At 44.2% G+C, this 19,418-nt stretch overlaps 1 long non-coding RNA gene across 1 annotated transcript; it reads right to left on the bottom strand.

Annotated features, from left to right (window-relative positions):
- Window positions 1-7,007: 7,007 nt before the first annotated feature.
- On the bottom strand, window positions 7,008-9,401 carry LOC144009599 (uncharacterized). Its single transcript, XR_013280972.1, has 4 exons — window positions 8,606-9,401; window positions 8,206-8,301; window positions 8,021-8,119; window positions 7,008-7,946 (listed from the first exon to the last, which is right to left on the bottom strand). It is a non-coding gene; the product is annotated as an uncharacterized LOC144009599 (long non-coding RNA).
- Window positions 9,402-19,418: the final 10,017 nt, after the last annotated feature.

The following is a 19,418-nucleotide window of genomic DNA, read 5'->3' as shown; positions in this document are numbered from 1 at the left end:
TAAAGGCAAATAGAGTATAGCCCTGTCTAAAGTCTTCATGATTTATACTCAACGGTAAATCTTTTAAAAACCTCCCCGTAGATGAAAACAGGCTATGAAATTCTCGTACGGCATTTCCTGCGTTAAATTGTGGTTGAAACGCCTTAGCCGGAATCTGTCGGCCTTCCTGAGTAAGAGCTAGATATTCGATATCAAAGAGGGCAAAGTTAAAAGGATTTAAATTCATCCGGCCTACAAAAGCGCTATGATTGACTAGCGCTAAAACTATATACTTTGGCGTATGCCCCAAAAAAAGATTATCTTGGTGACAGATCCTTGAGAGCTGAGGGATGGAGTAAGTCTTTACATTAATTCGCGAAATGGGATAAAGAGCGTTATTTTTGCGGAGAGCCGCTTCGTGACCTAAAGAAACGGCCGGCGCCACCGTTATTTTTTTTACAAAAAGGGAGGCTCCCAATATATTCAGACAGCAATTAGTATCAGGCGGACCCATTAAACAAAAATCATCGCTAGCTCTTGTTAGCTTTAGCCTTAGATCTACATTATTTATGAGGTATCTCTCGCAAAAGAAAATATCGGAGTGAATAGGTCCTAAAAGATGAAACTCTCTCGATCCTTCAATTAGTTTTGCTCTATGAAATAAGCCTTCGTTTATATCGTTTCCCGTGAGAGTTATTGAATCCATCCGTCCTCCTGTGTCTTTGTAAAACATGGCCGTACTAAATTGGCTTTTGAGAGTATCCTCTGAAAAGTTTAATAACATTTCAATCATAGATCTATAAGGATGAGTCGCACTCGATTGCGAGATGAGCCGATCCCCTAATGTAACATCTATTTGGGAAAAGATTGTGTTTAACGGGTAGTTAATAATGCCTACGTGATCGGTAGGTGCCAGATGTGAGCCGTCTCTGTGCGTCACCCGCAAACGCAGGTGCAGCATTGTAGCCGAGAGGTCCATATATTTCATACCCTCACCAGGGAGATAAAATTCAATAGGACCCTGTTCTGTAATAGCCGATATCGGGGAGATTTCGATATATTGACTTTGATCGATTGAAAGTTGTGTCAACGGTGGTGAGAACAAGTCTAATTCCGATAGAGTGCATTCTTGCGACTTGTGATGTAAAAGAGCCATTTTCGTCAGATTATTTAAGAGAAAATATCAGCGATGTTTCTCCGACGCTTCCTCCTCGGGACTGATTTTCTTTTAGCGACTAATTTTCTTTTTGTACCCCGTCGAGGCTTTTTATGCATCGTCAGTCTCTGACCTATCGGTCTTCTCGAAGGTCTTCGAGCCAAAACCATTAAACCGGATCCGTCTTGAGTTTTGTCTCTTCTCTGTATTCTTTCTATAGCACGTCCGGCTACATCCATAGCAATATTTTTAGCAGCCGATTGCAAGTGAGGTTTTGCTACTGTAAAACCACTCTTTACTAGAGGTGCGACAAAGCTAAATAATTTTGCAAAAATAGATCCTATTCCGCGTCCGTATTGTACGGGAGCGCCGTGAAAACCCGGGAGCGACCCCCCTGCTTGAGATTCATAATAATTAACAAAACGATACGGGTCCGGATGTGTTTCCATCATGACCAGATTTATTTATTTATTTATTTATTTACCTCGGTTTAAAATGTAAGGTAATAATTATCTTTCCGTATTTAAAATTAACAGGTTGATTCTGATCCGTCTTAATATCAATCGCTATATCTTCAATATGTCTCCTGCTAATAGGTAGGTAGTATAGGGGGTTAAAAGTTTTAAATATAAACTCCCCGTATTTACCTTCAATCGGAACAGTTCTCAGCAAAGGAGCGTACGTATCACCAACCGTTTGATGTTGGACTACATCAGTATAAACGTATAAATGATACTGACCCGCCTTTATATCCGCAGAATGCGGGGCTTCCGACCAATTAGATTTTATAGGAAACCATTGTCCTTCCTTCATACCGAGTATGTAAGCCAAAGGCGCGTTAAAACAAATCTTATATCTTCCATTCGTCGTCATCCAAAGAAATTTCCGCATATTAGTATCGTAATAGAGTAAAATTTGATTACCGATTTTTTGTTTTATAATATTCAAAATCGCATCTCGTAGCTTATCAAGATCTTCATATTCCCCAGCTGGAATATCTAAGTTGTATGATATAGATTCTCCTCCTCCTCCTCCTCCTCCTCCTCCTCCTCCTCCTCCTCCTCCTCCTCTCCCTGTCTCTGAGGTCTTCCCATCTTTGGTTTTGACAGCCGTTATATCCTTTATAAAAAAAGTAGTCTGTTTTTCCGGTACGTTTATCCAGCTACGAGGGTATGAAATCTCAGTCAGAGCCACTTGCCAGCTTCCTTGGAGATCGATATGTTGTGCCAAATTCACTCTAAACTGTGAAATTGTGTTGTCTGCGTACACATCGGCGCTAGCGTTAGAAGGTAGCTTGACATAGAAGCCATCGTTATGCAAAGGATCCATAATATGAAATGATGCGAATTATATTTATAACTCTGTTTTTAAACGTCTATAATCTGAGAAGCATCGATCCAGCTATCAAACTTGGCCGGCCATCCCTTCCAGCGAATTAGATATTTACCCCGTCCGTTAACCGTACGTCTTTTTATAATTTTCTCGATATGAAAAACGTGATCTTTAGACACATCCACTTTCTGTAGTTCCTCCGCATAAAATGACCCTTCTATTTTCTCCCCGTCGTAATCTGCTAGTTTGTAGACAGGGGGCGCTCTTGGGATACAATCCACTATTGTAAATAACTCATCGGTGAAGCTCTGTTCATATTTCTTATCAAACACCCCTCTTAATTTAGATATCCTGACTACATCTCCGATTTTAAAATTTATTTTAACTTTACTTCCGTCTAAACTAATTTTTCCATATAAATTATAGAAAACTTGTCGAGCGGTAGCTGAATTTACGTCTATAGGCCGCATTTTAATACTACTATGATAGCTTGCGTTATAACTTTTTATAAGATCTGGCAATACTTCGATATATCTTCGTGTATTTTTTGCCGTAAAATATCTCCACATCCTCGTTTTCAAAGTTCGATTAAACCTTTCCACCACCTGGGCTTTTTTGTCGCTATGCGTTGCAAAGCGTGTGATTTTCTTATCCTTCATTAATTTACTAAATTTTTTATTAAAAAATTCTTTTCCTTTATCCGTTTGTAATTTTGCCGGAGTTCCGGACTCTCTCAAGACGGAATTAAATGCCTCTGTAACTTCAGCAGCCATCTTACTTTTCAATATACGTACGTAAGCGAGCTTTGAAAAGACATCGATAACTGTTAATAAATATTTATAGCCATCATTAAATTCGGCCAATGCTTGCATATCACATAGATCCGCTTGAAATTGTCTCATATGGCGCGATACAAAAACTTTATTTCTAGGAAAATGAATCCGCGCTGGTTTATGTAAAGAATATGTATCTTCACCGGCTAAATATTCTTTTACTATATTCCGATTAATTTTTTTAGTTAATTTATCCTGTAATTCTCTATGAAGACGATCTATTCCTCCAAAGCTAGCAGGATGCTTAGGGTCGTAATATAGCTTCTGCATATGTTTATTTAAGGCCATCTTTTTTTTTTTTTTTTTAATAACTTATAGCTAGGTACAGCTTGGTATTTATAGACAGACGCGATCGGCTAGTTTTTTTTTTTTTTTTTTTAAACAGCAGAGATTTGGACCTTTGTGTGTGTTATATCTTTATTTGTCAATAGATGGCAGTGGTGTGCTTTTGTACAAAGTTGTGGTTGTCTGTGGGGGGAGGGTGGGGGGTGGGGGGAAGGAAATGGCCGACGTGGCCTCGGGGTGACCTTTGTGTGTGCGTGTGTGTGTGTTATACCTTTTATTTGTCAATAGATGGGAGTGGTGTGCTTTTGTACAAAGTTGTGGTTGTCTGTGGGGGGAGGGTGGGGGGTGGGGGGAAGGAAATGGCCGACGTGGCCTCGGGGTGACCTGTGTGCGTGTGCGTGTGCGTGTGGTTGTACAAACCTGTTGTCAGAGCCTGATAGTAAGATTTTTTTTGTAAACCAATACATATTGAAAAGTAACGAGACAGACGCATTTTTTTTTTGTTTTTGTTTTTTAATTTGCAAAACGGTTACATATGAAGATATACAACACTTTCATATAATTTTTTTTATTTTTATTTTTTTTTATTTGCAAAACGGTTACATATGAAGATATACAACACTAATCTCCGTAAAAAGAAAAAACATGCAACTTTAGCTAAGAATTAATATAACTAAGGAAGTGGAATAACACATAGGGTTGTACTTTTAACTCGATAACACGTTGAAATTTATTCAAATCCTCAGACAGGTTAAAGGGCAGATTTTTTTCTATTTTGTACTTTGCACAATCAACATACAAGGTCATAATCGCTGCCAAATGCCCCACATTCACATCATCGTTGCACCAAACATTTAAAATCGATTCAATTGTTAAAGATATATTGGATTGGTTCATTTCGATCACATTTCGTACAACAGAATCCCACGGCTCATTAAACAATGCATTTGACAAAGGTCTCACTTTTTGCATAACAGATGACATTTTTTCAAGAGACACACCGCTATCGGGCGCGTACAGAATCGATCTCTCTAAAATTTCTGCCCAGTTATGCACGCCGTAATAATAGCGAATAGTCAACTTTCGGAAAAGATTCCCCATTTTTTTACAAAGTATACCAGGTGTAGATCAGATCTATTGTTCTAGGGAGCAGAGAACCTCTCCAGCCTCTGTGTGTTACTTCTTCAATACGGTCGAACACATCAGACTCATTAGCATAATCAATCAAGATGTGTCGTGTTGCTGATGTAATCGTGGTGATATTTCCGGGATATTTCATCAATTTCAGCACACGTTGGATGGTAGAGATGAATCGGCCGTTAAACAGTATAGCTTCGATTCCTGAAAAATTTCTAGCGAGATAGAAAGATTCTTGTTCAGAAAAGATGCATGAATGTCTAGGCTGCATAAAATGTTCGGTGTTACAACCTACACAGATTTCTTTAGCATATTGTATCATCGCAAACCTCAACATGTAACTAACTGTTTGCTTGATACAATCATAAGAAGCATCATTCACCCATTCGCCAGGCGGATAATTCCAAAATAACTTCTCCTCCTGGGCCGATCTATGCGGAATCGCGTCAGCAGCGGCGATCACCGCTGTCAAATCTTCATCAGAGATATGCAGGTGACAGGGTCTGAGCATCGCATCCCTTGGAGAAGAGGTATCCGTAGTAGCGGGTGAGTTGGGAGGAGTCATCGGAGGTATCAGTCCAGCAACATCTTCCATGCGCGCTCCTTCATCATACGCCCTCGACTGCTCGTCATCAGTCGAATGACCGGCGGCTAAATTAGCCTGTCCGTATTCCATATGCGCCGTGATATCCTCTCTGTCAAACTCCACCGACGCGCCTTCAGCAGCTGGTACTCCTTCAACACACGCCTTCGACTGATTGTCATCAATCGAATGACCAGTAGCAAAATTAGCATTTTCGTATGACACAATCGCATCGATATCTTCTCTATCATACTCCAACGAAGCTTCTTCACCATTTGGTGCGGAGTCGGGGTAGCAGCATTGCAAAACAGCTTCTACAAAGGGCGTCTCCTTTTCACCAGTCGGTGCGGGTTCGCTGGGGGAAGTTTCCAAAACACCTTCCATAATAAGCGTTCCGGGAGTCGCTCCGCCATCTTGTGATGTTGTTGTTGATGATTCCCCGGCGCATGTGTCGTCCATCTCGCAGCCTTCGTCATCCGAGCATTCAGGACCTGATTCAATAAGAATCGGACCCTCGTATGCTGTCTGGACGCCAACCGATACTCTGTCCGCCTGCAAAGCATCTGTTTGCACAGCAACGGATACTTTGTCCGTAAACAGAGCGCGTCTCAAAGGCAGGGCGTCGGGTCGAGACATTTAAAAAAAAAAAAGGAGATAGAAAAAAAACTTTTTCTCGGAGAACAAAGTTTCTGTCCAGCAACAGTTGATGCGTCTCTCCTTATATTAGTGAAAAGACAGCTAGAAGAAAGGTGGGAGGGATCTTGGAGGTGGGGTATTGAGGAGGGGGGAGGGGAGGGGCGGTGGGCTTCAAATGCCATAAGGAAGGGAGAGAAGGGGGATGAGGAGGGGTGAATGGGGGAGGAGGAGTTTTTTTTTTTTTTTTTTTCCTAAAACGGCCGCTATTCAAATATCAAGGGTTTTTTCGTACCTACAAAATTAACCCATTGACGACAAGAATAAAAGAGCTCAGTAATCTTTGCAGATTCCTTAAGACGTATTTTCTCATCCCATTCACATAATGGGATGGTAAGGAGTCTATAGAACACCCCGCATTCAGTATTAAAGCATTCTAGCGTTAAATAAAAATGATCAGGATTCTTACATTTATCTAAAGGGGCCATGCAAAGCCCTCTTTTCTCCTCTTCCTCATCAACCAAACTCTGTTCCCCATTCTCATCTTGATGTTGTTTCATTACTTGATGATCATATCCTTCGTCTTCCTCTTGCAACGTTTTCATTACACGAGGTCGTGTGGTGTTTTCGCTATTCAGCATATTACAATGTTCAATCATCACTCTAAAATACCATCGTCCAAAATTCGAGGTACGTGATAGCCAAGTAAATATTAATTCCCCACCTTCTGTATAAGAAAGAATAAAATCTCTTATGACTTTAGGGATAAGTTCATTCAGCACGGCCCAGTCATTAGAATTCAGCGTAAACGGGCCGTTTGGAAAAATATTATCATTCCCATCATATTCCATAAAAAAGGAAACCTCTCCGATTTTATAATAAAATCGATACCCCCAAGAAGTTTTTTCATCCAAGGCCCAGCGTACTTCCAGCGTCTCCTTTGTAGGGCGTTGAAATCTCCGTAAAAAGAGCTGCTGCGGTTCAATTCTTGGTTTTAAAACATGTCTCACTTGTAATGTCACAAAAGTTTCCATAATCATGATTCGCCCGTCTCTCTTTTGTGATACAGATGGTAAAACGTGACTGTTTGATGTCATTTCATCATAAATTTGTAGCATTTCATGAGGAGGTATTGTTACTCGTTCAATATTTTCATCATCATTATATAGTATCGTTTGTATACTATTTTGCGTAAATGGGGGCGGCGATAATGCTAATTCATCCCCTAGGTTTAACGTTTGAAGCATCAAATGACCGGTTACTCGTTCAATATTTTCATTATCATTACATAGTATCATTTGTATACTATTTTGTGTAAATGGGGTTGGTGATAATGCTAATTCATCCCCTAGGTTTAACGTTTGAAGCATTAAATGATCGGTTACTCGTTCAATATTTTCATCATCATCATCAATACATGGTATCGTTTGTATACTATTTTGTGTAAATGGGGGCGGCGATAATGCTAATTCATCCCCTAGGTTTAACGTTTGAAGCATTAAATTATCATTAGGGTTTAAAATAGGACGATCGAGGAGGGATAGCATAGATTCTAGAGGGTCGGAAAAATTTTGAAAATGATCCATCTCACCCCTTATATTATCATTTAAATTCCCCTCACGACGTTGCGATCCGATGTTATAGTCTTCCATTTAAAAAAAAAAAAAAAAAAGGTTTACCGTTTAATATTTGAGGAGGTTTAAAACAGTATATTACACATATTCAAGAAGATCACATATAATACGTTTAAGTTTCATCGTCTTAGCCTCATAGACACCCCGCCTCCTTACGCGTCCGTTGTCATCGTAGAATGCAGGGCTAAATCTCCGACATCTCCTTGACACCCCTCGGTAGATGTCGCTGCCGTCCGCACGTTCGTAGAATGCAGGGCTGAATCTCCGTCGTCTCCTTGTCACCCCGCTACTAGCATCGCTATCATCCGCACGTCGGGATTGTCTTCCCCGTTCGGTACAGCTGTCTGAAGATCTAGACCTCCTTCTGCTTCTACCTATATAGACACATTTTTTTTTTTTTTAAAAAGACTTTAATTTCAAAATATATAAAATATCCCATTAATATTACCGTTGATGACCGAAGGTGAGGGTCTCCTTCCACGTTCAGCACCGCGATCTGAAGATCTAGACCTCCTTCTCCGCCCCCGCCTCCGTGTCGAATCTCTACCTACATATATACACATTTAAAAAAAAAAAAAAAAAAAAAAAATAGACTTTAATTTCAAAATCTATAAAATATCCCATTAATATTACCGTTGTTAAATGAGGGGTGGGTTCGCCTTCCACGTTCGGCACTACTATCTGAAGATCGGGATCTTCTCCTCCTCCTTCCCCTCCTCAGATCGTAATCTGAATATAAAAAGACTTTTAAAAAAAAAAACTCTCACAGACATAAAATATACTATCGTTATAATATAATTTAAAAACAAACGTTTAAGATACTCTAGTTTCACTTAGCGTTTCATTTAAAAAAAAACACATACACCCACGCCCGCTCTATCACCGCGAAGCCTTTTGGGAAATGCAGTCTTCCGCCATCTCGCAACCCTATACCACCGCCACGTATTCTAGTATTAGTTTAAAGATTATAAAAATATATTATAAACTTTTCTTAACTATACATAAAGTTAAATCTTATATAATATTAACTTACCGCACGATGTATTACGTCGAATAACGCTTATCCTAGCTTGTCCGGCGGTCAGCGATGGTATTATTTGCTGAACTTCCGCATCGGAAATATCTTCGATAGCGGATATCTGTCGTTCCGGGCCTCGCTCCCCCGTGGCCGACGCTCCGTGTATCTTTTCTCGTTGATTTTCAGGCAGATTCACGCTAGGGCTATTTAAGGAGGCTTGAACTTCGTCCGGAATCGTCTTGGTAATGCCACATGTGCTTGGCTCTTCCTCGTATGCGTTTACACGGTTCAAACGAGAACCAATCCTTGGAGTAGCCCCCTCTAGTGGTCTTTCACCTGTATTCATATAGTGTATAGATTTAATGGTCTTTTCGTAAATGGCCTCCGTCTCCCTTCGTAATATATCGTCTAAAAAACAAAAAACAAAAAACAAACTATAATAAAATATAGACATTATAAATATAAAAGAGAAGAGAAGATAACTCTCACCAAGATCGCCAGGACTATAGATATCACCCACTCCAATAACTAAATAGTTTTAGAAGACAGCATTATATATTAGATTCTATAAAAAAATATATAAAACTCATACAGTCTATAAACTATATCAGCGGTTACTAAAGTTTCAATAAAATATATTTACAATTTGTTATAATCCCTCAGATCTCCATCCTAATATTTTATAAAAATTAGAAGTTACCTTCAGCCATCCTGCAATCAGAGATGAATCTTTAGGGGTCTTTAGAGGTCTGTAAAAATGCCTATCTGTGTAAGGGTTGGAAGTGCCTCGAAAAAAACATTCTAAAAAGAGGCGGTAAAGACACATGGTCGTAAATTATTTTAGGGGGTATACTTTGTTTTAAAAAATAAGTTACTTTCTACCTATTTAATAAAATAGAAATCGATTAACGCCCCTATATCATCATCCATCGTTTCATTGATATCAAACATTGTTTAACAATACAAACCTTCATGACAACGTTTAATACACAATTTTTTTTTTTCAAAACTCATCTCTCACTCTGTCTTCCTCCTGCCATCTGAAACCCCATTCACCCCTCCCCTCCTCCTCTCTCCCTTCCTCGTGTCAATTGAAGCCCCGCCCCCCTCATTCACGCATCCAGAGCATGTTCATCCCTCACTCTGTCAATTCTTGGTTTTAAAACATGTCTCACTTGTAATGTCACAAAAGTTTCCATAATCATGATTCGCCCGTCTCTCTATCTCCAGACCTCAAGGTATGAATGTGTTCACGTCAAATTCACTCTTACAAAAATGTCTGTATCGAAAAGCCCCTCCTACATATTTTTTTTCTTTTTAAAAAAAAAAAGAAAGAGTCGAGCCTTCGTCATTCTTTTTTTATTCTTTTATTCATACATCTTATTCCAATATAAGTCTGTTATTGAGTCTGTGTATATGCGCGCGCGCATATGTTTTTTAACATCTGGAAGGAAAAAAAAAAAAAAGCTCATCCTCATCGCCCCAAAGTCTAAAGACATAAAACAATCGTCACCCCCACCTATTTTTTGTTTTTCTATCGCTTTCCTGACCATATGCGGCGTACAAAGAGGTAAGTCACAGCTCCTTTTTAAAATATTACAAAGATCTTTTGACCTTGACACCCCCAATTCCTCTCTCTTGGGATAAATCAATCATATCGGCCTACCACGGCGCTTCTTACATTTTTATCAAAAGCGGTACTCTATAATCTACGGGAGGTCTCTTCCCACCCTAGAGGGTTATCACGGTCGATTCATTTCTCATCATGCTGCACAGGAAATGTAGCCAGCCAGCCGGACGTGCCCTCCTCCACGCCGGCCATTTCCTTCCCACCACCACCCCTCCCCTCTTCCACATGTTGCACAGGAACACACAGGCACATACAGGCGCACGTCTCTCTTTGAAATTCTATTATTTTTATCGTTTTTTCCTACATCAAAAACAAAAAAAGTCTTTGATCGTGACCTATTGACCTCCGATCCATCATTTTTATCGTCCCCTTTCATCCTACGTCATAACAGGCCTTTGATCGTGACCTCTTGACCTCCGATCGATCATTTTTATCGTTTCATCCTACGTCATCAAAGGACATCAAAGGACATCAAAGCGAATCAGGTCGTAAATCATCGTTTTGATCGTGACGGACTAAATAACCAGCTATTACCTCTCTAGTATTGGTGGTTTGGTGCAATCATGTGAATTTAGATCATTAAATATATTAAATTTGTGCCAAAAAAACACAACAAAAAACACTTCAACTGGAAGTGACACCAGCACACGAATGTTACATTTAGCTATGTTTATGTTTCATATATGAAAACAATTCACAACCTACTACGTAACGAAAGGTACACAAGAAGCAGCATACATCGGCCAAAAATACTACCATGCACCACAAACCTGGAACTGTCACGCCGCCACCAGAGTGGCGGGTCATGCTTTTATTTTCACAGTCAGGTTCCCGGTTTATTTTGAAAGTACTAACTCTCATCTCACCCCAGGTCACTTGCCCTTCCTGCAGCCTCACTGATTACCGGTCCACGCCCATGATCACTACCACCTGTTCCCAATCAACCCGGACATAAAAGCCACCTGAATTCTCCTCTCAGTGCTGAAGTGTCACATCTCAGTGCATGGAAGCGTCCTCACAGTCCTTGATTCACAGTCCTTGTTCGATGTCTTGCCTTGCCTTGTCTTGCGCCCTTAGTTTGCCCCTTGTTTTCCTCCCTAGCGGAGCGCCTTTAGTTGTCCCTGTTTTTGAGTGCCCTTGTTTTATCTCCAGTTTGGAGCTATTTTTGTTCTGCCTTTTTTCCCTCTTTGAGAGGTGTTTTTTGGTTCGATTCATTAAAGCTGCAGCCTTGTTGGCCAACTTACACTCTGCGTCTGAGTCCTACCTCCTCGCTTCGTGTCAGTACACTTCGGCCAGCATGGACCCAGCGGAGAAGTTGGAGATCTGGCTGCAGACCCAAGAGACTCGCATGTCGCACCAGGAGAAGGTCCAGCAAGCCATGACCACCCGGATGGGGGAACTTGCTGGACAAGTGCAGGAGCTGGTGAGCTACCTACAACTCTCCACGCCGACCGTCACGAAACCAGAGACCGCAGAACCACCGATCCCGACTCCAGCCTTGGCCGGGGCTGGATTGAGACTGGCTCCCCCGGAGCGATACTCGGGAGACCAAGGACAATGTCAGGCATTCCTGACCGAATGCGACTTACACTGTGAACTCTCACCACAGGCTTTCCCCACAGACCGTTCCCGCGTGGCCTTCATGATTTCCCACCTGACGGGACGAGCCAGAGACTGGGCCACCGCGGAATGGGCACGGCACTCCCCGACTTGCTCAACTGCAGCCGGGTTTAGCAGGGCACTTCGTCTCGTGTTCGATCCCACCAACTTGGATCGGGAAAAGACTCGAGAGCTAAGCAACCTCAGACAAGGCCGAGAATCGGTTAATGACTATGCTATCCGATTCCGAACTCTAGCGGCCAAGAGTGGCTGGAATGATACAGCCCTCTTTGACCATTTTTTGAAGGGGCTCTCCGCCGCTATGCAAGAACTCCTACTGCCCGTGGACTTACCTCGCGACTTGGACTCATTGATCTCGCTGGCCATCCGCACCGATCACCGACGGCGAGATCTCATGCATACCAGCGGTCACCATCGAAGGACCGGCTCCGAATTCTTTCGGCACCCCGCAGCAAGGGAGTCACCACAAGGGGCACCTCCCCAGTCGTCCACCGCGGGGAGGTCCAGCGAGATTGGCGAGGAGCCGATGCAGCTTGACCGCGCCCGACTGACTCACCATGAACGCCAGCGACGTCGTCAAGAGGGGCGGTGCTACTATTGTGGAGAAAGAGGACATTTGGTGGTAGCTTGTCCCACCAAGCGAGGCCCTCCGGTGACTTCCGAGACTCCCAAACAGGTCAAGAACCGAAAACTCACGCAAGTCACGATTTCCTGCAATGCCATTTCCACAGACCTACTAGCTCTCATCGACTCTGGTACGGACGAGAGCCTCATGGATTGGGGTCTGGTGAAAAAATTGCAGGCAGGCACGGAACCACTTTCTACCCATATGAGGGCCAGGGCGCTCAATGGCAAAGACTTATTCCTCATCATGCATGTCACAGAGCCACTCGAGATCCACATTGGGCAGCACAGAGAACTCCTTCGTTTTCATGTCTTCCGCTCCCCATCACACACACTGGTCCTGGGTCATCCCTGGTTACAGATGCACAACCCCCGCATCGACTGGCGATCAGGGAGAGTCCTGGACTGGGGAGGTGATTGTGAACACCATGGGGTGGAGCGGCCAGCGGCAGAGGCACCTCCCGCTGCTATCCGACAGGTGTCTCTTGTGAATGACCAGGATTACCCGGACCTGAACACCGTTCCCACCTGCTATCATCCTCTCAGGGAGGAGTTCAGCAAAACCAAGGCCATGTCACTTCCCCCACATCGATCCTATGACTGTGCAATTGAGCTGATTCCTGGGTCTTCCATTCCCAAAGGGAGATTGTACTCGGTTTCGGGCCCCGAACGCAAGGCCTTAAATGAGTACATCGACACTTCTTTGAAAGCAGGACTTATCCGGCCATCGTCATCGCCAGCTGGAGCTGTTTTTTTCTTTGTGGGCAAGAAGGATGGCTCGTTACGCCCTTGTATTGACTACAGCCCCCTGAATGAAATCACAGTCAAGAACCGTTATCCTCTGCCTCTGATGTCCTCAGTATTTGACCAGCTCCAGCAAGCCAAGGTGTTCACCAAATTGGATCTTCGCAACGCCTATCATCTTGTTCGTATTCGTGCAGGGGATGAGTGGAAGACCGGCTTCAATACTCCCTGAGGCCACTATGAATACTTAGTCATGCCCTTTGGACTCACGAATGCGCCAGCGGTTTTCCAGGCCATGATTAACGACGTGCTCAAGGACTTCATCGACCAGTTCGTATATGTTTATTTGGATGACATATTTATCTACTCACCGGACTTGAAAACCCATCAGCACCATGTCACCCAAGTCTTGAAACGCCTGCTTGACCATCAACTCTACGTAAAGGCTGAGAAGAGCCTTTTCCACACCGATACCATCTCATTTCTAGGATTCGTTGTATCCCCTGGCAAGGTCGAGATGGAGTCGGAGAAGGTCAGCGCAGTCAGGGACTGGCCCACACCTGAATCCAGGAAGAAGGTGCAACAATTCCTGGGCTTCGCCAACTTTTACAGACGCTTCATCCGCATCTTCAGCTCCATCGCAGCTCCACTCCATGCCTTGACCTCCCCACAGCAACGCTTCACCTGGACCCCGGAAGCCAACACCACATTCAATGAACTCAAGAAACGATTCACAGAGGCCCCGATACTCAGAGTTCCTGATCCTACCCGCCAGTTCGTGGTCGAGGTGGATGCCTCCAATCTGGGTATCGGGGCCGTCCTATCCCAAAGGAGCCAGGAAGATGGAAAAGTGCACCCCTGTGCATTCTTGTCCCGAAAGCTCTCCAAGGCTGAGCGCAATTACAGCGTGGGAGACCGGGAACTCCTGGCGGTCAAGGTCGCCCTAGAAGAGTGGAGGCACTGGCTGGAGGGCGCGGAACACCCCTTCATCATATGGACAGATCACCGCAACCTGGAGTATCTACGCCAGGCAAAAAGACTGAACACCCGACAGGCCAGGTGGTCACTGTTTTTTAACAGATTTTCTTTTTCTCTGACTTACAGACCTGGAAGCAAGAATGTCAAAGCAGACGCTCTCTCACGTATTCATGATCCGGAAACCACAGCAATCGAACCTGAACCCATTCTGCCTAAAGACTGCATAATAGGAACCATGTCCTGGCAAATAGAAGAGGAGGTCAAGGAGGCACTCCAGGACACAATCACGCCGAAGGAGTGCCCACCACGGCGTCTTTTCGTCCCGGAGACCCTAAGGGCACAGGTGATCAACTGGGCACACACCTCCCGTCTGTCTTGTCACCCAGGTACTCGCAGGACCCTGTTCGCTGTCGCCCGAAGATTCTGGTGGCCTTCTATGGAGTCCTCGGTACAGGAATATGTAAAGGCCTGCCCAGTCTGTGCTCGGAATAAGTCGTCGAATCAACCCCGGATGGGTCTCCTTCAGCCTCTGCCGATCCCCTCAAGACCCTGGGCTGAAATCTCGATGGACTTTGTCACTGGACTTCCCACATCAAATGGTAAAACCACAATACTTACAGTTGTTGATCGCTTCTCAAAGATGGTCCGATTCATTCCATTACCCAAACTACCCTCCGCCAAGAAAACAGCAGAAATCATGATTGACCAAATATTCAGAACCCATGGATTCCCGCGACACATTGTGTCCGACCGCGGGCCCCAGTTCGTTTCTCGTTTCTGGAAAGAGTTTTGCAGAGCCATAGGGGCCAAGGCGAACTTGACCGCAGGCTACCACCCAGAAGCCAATGGACAAGCCGAGAGACTCAACCAACAGCTGGAGACCGGGCTGCGATGCTTGGTCTCCCAAAATCCGTCCTCATGGAGTAAGAACTTGGTCTGGGTTGAATTGGCACATAACTCTTTACCTACCTCTGCCACAGGAATTACGCCTTTCAAATGTGTGCACGGATACGATCCGCCGTACTTCGCGGACCTGGAGGAGGAAGCCTCAGTCCCCTCGGTCCTCGCCATGACCCGCCGATGTCGCCGAATCTGGTCAGCAGCTCGACTGGCACTTCAACGTCAAGGCGACAGGGTGAAAAGAGCTGCTGACCGGAAGAGGAAGGCCGCACCACAGTACCAGCCAGGGCAGAAGGTATGGCTTTCGACAAGAAATCTTCACCTCAAAGTTCCTTGTCCGAAGTTGGCCCCAAGATTCGTGGGGCCATTCCCGATTGCAAAGACTATAGGCCCTGCCGCCGTGCGCCTTCGCCTGCCTCGATCCCTCCGCACCCACCCCACCTTCCACGTGAGCCAGGTCAAGCCAGTCCAGGACAGTTCCCTGGTCCCGCCCGAGCCCGCGCCGCCCCCTCCGGAGATGGTGGAGGGGGGCCCAGTCTATAAGGTCAGAAAATTATTGGACGTCCGAAAGCGGGGCCGGGGACACCAATACCTTGTTGACTGGGAGGGTTACGGGCCTGAAGAAAGGCAGTGGGTGCCCGCCCGATTCATTGTAGACCCCTCCCTCATCGACGATTTTTATGATGAACATCCGGAGATTCCTGGGCCGTCGAGAGCCGGCCGTTGAGGGGGGGGTACTGTCACGCCGCCACCAGAGTGGCGGGTTATGCTTTTATTTTCACAGTCAGGTTCCCGGTTTATTTTGAAAGTACTAACTCTCATCTAACCCCAGGTCACTTGCCCGTCCTGCAGCCTCACTGATTACCGGTCCACGCCCATGATCACTACCACCTGTTCCCAATCAACCCGGACATAAAAGCCACCTGAATTCTCCTCTCAGTGCCGAAGTGTCACATCTCAGTGCATGGAAGCGTCCTCACAGTCCTTGATTCACAGTCCTTGTTCGATGTCTTGCCTTGCCTTGTCTTGCGCCCTTAGTTTGCCCCTTGTTTTCCTCCCTAGCGGAGCGCCTTTAGTTGTCCCTGTTTTTGAGTGCCCTTGTTTTATCTCCAGTTTGGAGCTCTTTTTGTTCTGCCTTTTTTCCCTCTTTGAGAGGTGTTTTTTGGTTCGATTCATTAAAGCTGCAGCCTTGTTGGCCAACTTACACTCTGCGTCTGAGTCCTACCTCCTCGCTTCGTGTCAGGAACAAGGCAAAATGGACTAGATGGAAATAGATGCATTCAGAGCCCAGATTATTATAACATATAGAATATTTATTAAAGTATCAGATTATGTCATCACAGCATGTCATTTACCCCCACCCCTGCCCGACACACAAAAAATATTAATTAAAAATAAAATAAAAAATCAAATAAAAATCAAATGTGCATTCACAATAAAACCATGGAACTTCATTGGAACAGCTTTTTTTTGTGGAAAAATGGAATACAGACATTTTTATTTTTGCTTGAAAAGTGTTAGTGTTAGCGACAGCGGGACTTGGTGTGAAACTCCAGCAGACACCGATGTGTATTGCGATGTGTATTGCGCACAAGTCGGAAGGCAAACGCACGAGCGGAGCTCCAACGTGACGCCTCCACGCGAGCCTCTCGCAGAAGCATACTGCCTCAGTATGTCGCTATGGCTGGGACGCCACAGAGTGGCGATTCCTCTGCATTTTATGACGGATTCAGGAAGTTCAATTTAATTCAGAAACACGAAACAAAGCCGGGGGGAGAGTAAGTTCATCACCGTGGCAATTAATTATTGCCAATTTGCACCGGTGTCGGCCGTAAACTCTCCAAAACACAACAGCCAAGTGCTTAGCGAACACAGTATTTTTTTTATTTTATTTTTTATTTTTCAAGTTATTGTTGTTTTCCGCCTCTCGTCCCAGGCACAAATCCACATGCACAGCCGTGGTCTCCGAGCAGGAAGTCGATTTGCGCCGCCAGTTGCCTTCACGGAAACTATCTGGGCGGGGGGCGGGGAGAGAGAGAGAAAAAAAGAAAAAACGCCATCGAACGGACCAATCAGAAACGAGCTACGCCCCGCCATCTACGGTGTTCAAGGATTGGCGATGTGTGCACGGCAGCCGGCCACGAGCGACGCGGCACTTAAAATTCATGGCTCGCGTCGATCATGTGACCTACGGCGATCATCAACGCGAGAGCAAACGTGGAGGGAGGGGGAGAGCGAGGCAGGCTCCCGGAGCATGGAGTAGCTTGTTGCTTTTATGAAGCAAAAGTTGGCGTGTTCAAAAATAAAGAAAGAAATAAAAACATCGTACCTCATGCGATGTGGCTATAGCGCATGCCCACATCGCAGTCGCGATGTTCAGACGGTATATCGTGCAGGTCTACCGTTTACAGTGAAAACAAAAGGCGGATTGCAAAGCTTTTGCCTGTGACTATCATACAAGCCCACACCGATTGTTATAGTAGTCAAACATCTCATCACATTTTGAAATCAAAATAATCCTCACAAATCAAATTACAATAATTCAAAGTCCAATGCTTTTCAATGAGCGGATAGATTTTATTCACCAAATCGACCGCCATCTTGACTTGTGACGTCATCTCGGAATTGTCAATAAGGTATTCCATATTCCATTTTGCTGCATTTGAGGATAGCCGGAAGTTGGACTCTTCCGAGTTCAAACCAGGAAGTGAGTACGGAAACGCCCCCTTGAACTCGGAAATTCCACTTGCGAAGTCGGGGGAAAAAAGGACCCCGACTTCACTGACGGACTACAAGTTACGTCACTCTACAATGCCGACCCCTTTTGAAACACAGACCGTGAATGGTAAAACACTATTTACATGAGTATAAAACTATAAAACTGGCCCCCCGCCTATGCCGATCAGCCCGTGTTACATCATAAAAAAAAACAACACATGGAAACCCCCCCTCTGTATCTCTCCTCTCTGCGTGATCAGCCAGAGAGGGACATGCACCGTGCCATGTACTGCTGTCATGATCACGGAATCGAGGTTTATACATGCTTTCATAAATGTTATTTGCGTCAAGCAAACTCCGTGTGGCTATTTCGCTGGCGTTAGTGAATTAGACGCTCTATATCAAGTCGAGTCTCATTTGCATTGCGGTGGGCATATTTTGCGTCAAATGTATGCAAATTACCTAATTTACATACACGCAAATAACACCGGCGCACCGGGGTGCAATCTGGCCGCACACTTAGTGATGGATTTCCCCATCTGCGCCTGCTTAGTGGATTAGACGCTCCCGGATTGCTCCATTTTTACCGGTTAGCGCTGCCCAAAACCTTTAGTGAATCTACCCCTGTGTTCGACGGTGCCGGAATTCCATCAGTTAAACATTGTATACATTGTACAAGTTATACATTTTTGACTTTGAGCACCTACCACTCGAAAGGTCACTGCACGTCCCTGCAGACAAGGACACATTGTGTACAGGCCTGACAAATGATAATGATTTATTGACCTTATCTAAAAGCAGGGAGCCGAGGCTCCAGGCGAGCGAGGCGGTCGCCTAGCGAGGTCATTTGAGTGAAGCGAAAACACAAAAATATTGAGAAAAACAAAAGCTTTTTGTGAAAATATACATTTTTTTGCACAACAGTGACTTTGACACTAATATTTTTTGTTTAATGACAAGGCAGCGCTGCACAAGACGTTGCGCTGCCCATTGAGAGAAAAAACAACAACGTAATAAACGTAAATTAACGTTTTTGGCTGGATTCGTTAGGATTTTAGAATACGTCATTAAACGTTTTTGGCGGTCAAAGAGTTAAGAAAGCGGCGAAAGGAGGAGGAGGAAAAACGGGCCCAGGGTAGAGGTATGTATGTCAGTCAATCATCATTTTTTATAAAATAAACACGAAAATAGCATTAGCTTCTTAGCTTGCTTGTAACTTGTTTACAATTACATCACCATTGCACCATTACATCCATGCTAGTAGCTACTTTGCACACAAGAGTGGGGCAACGCTTGCTGAGTTTAAACTAAAACAGCCAGTAAGTCCAGATACCTGCAAATGGATTTGCACAAGTCATTGTTTCACATAACCACATTAATTTATTAATTTATTGAAAATAAGAATTATGTGCTGGTTTAATGTAAAAATCTATATAGTAAATGCATTTTTTTTAACTAGATGCACTGAGAAAATATTTGCAGCCACAACAAGCACCTGCAGAAGCTGTGGTAAACAATCCTTCAGTGTCATCTTCACCAAAGGCTACTGAATGTAAGTGCATGAATGGTGCATTTAATACAAACAGCCATAATTTCTTACATTGTATTCTATCA

Source organism: Festucalex cinctus, chromosome 20 (assembly GCF_051991245.1).
Source record: "Festucalex cinctus isolate MCC-2025b chromosome 20, RoL_Fcin_1.0, whole genome shotgun sequence".
Lineage (NCBI taxonomy): Eukaryota > Metazoa > Chordata > Actinopteri > Syngnathiformes > Syngnathidae > Festucalex > Festucalex cinctus.
Note: the sequence above shows the minus strand (reverse complement) of the source record. Positions and strands in the feature narration are given on the sequence as shown.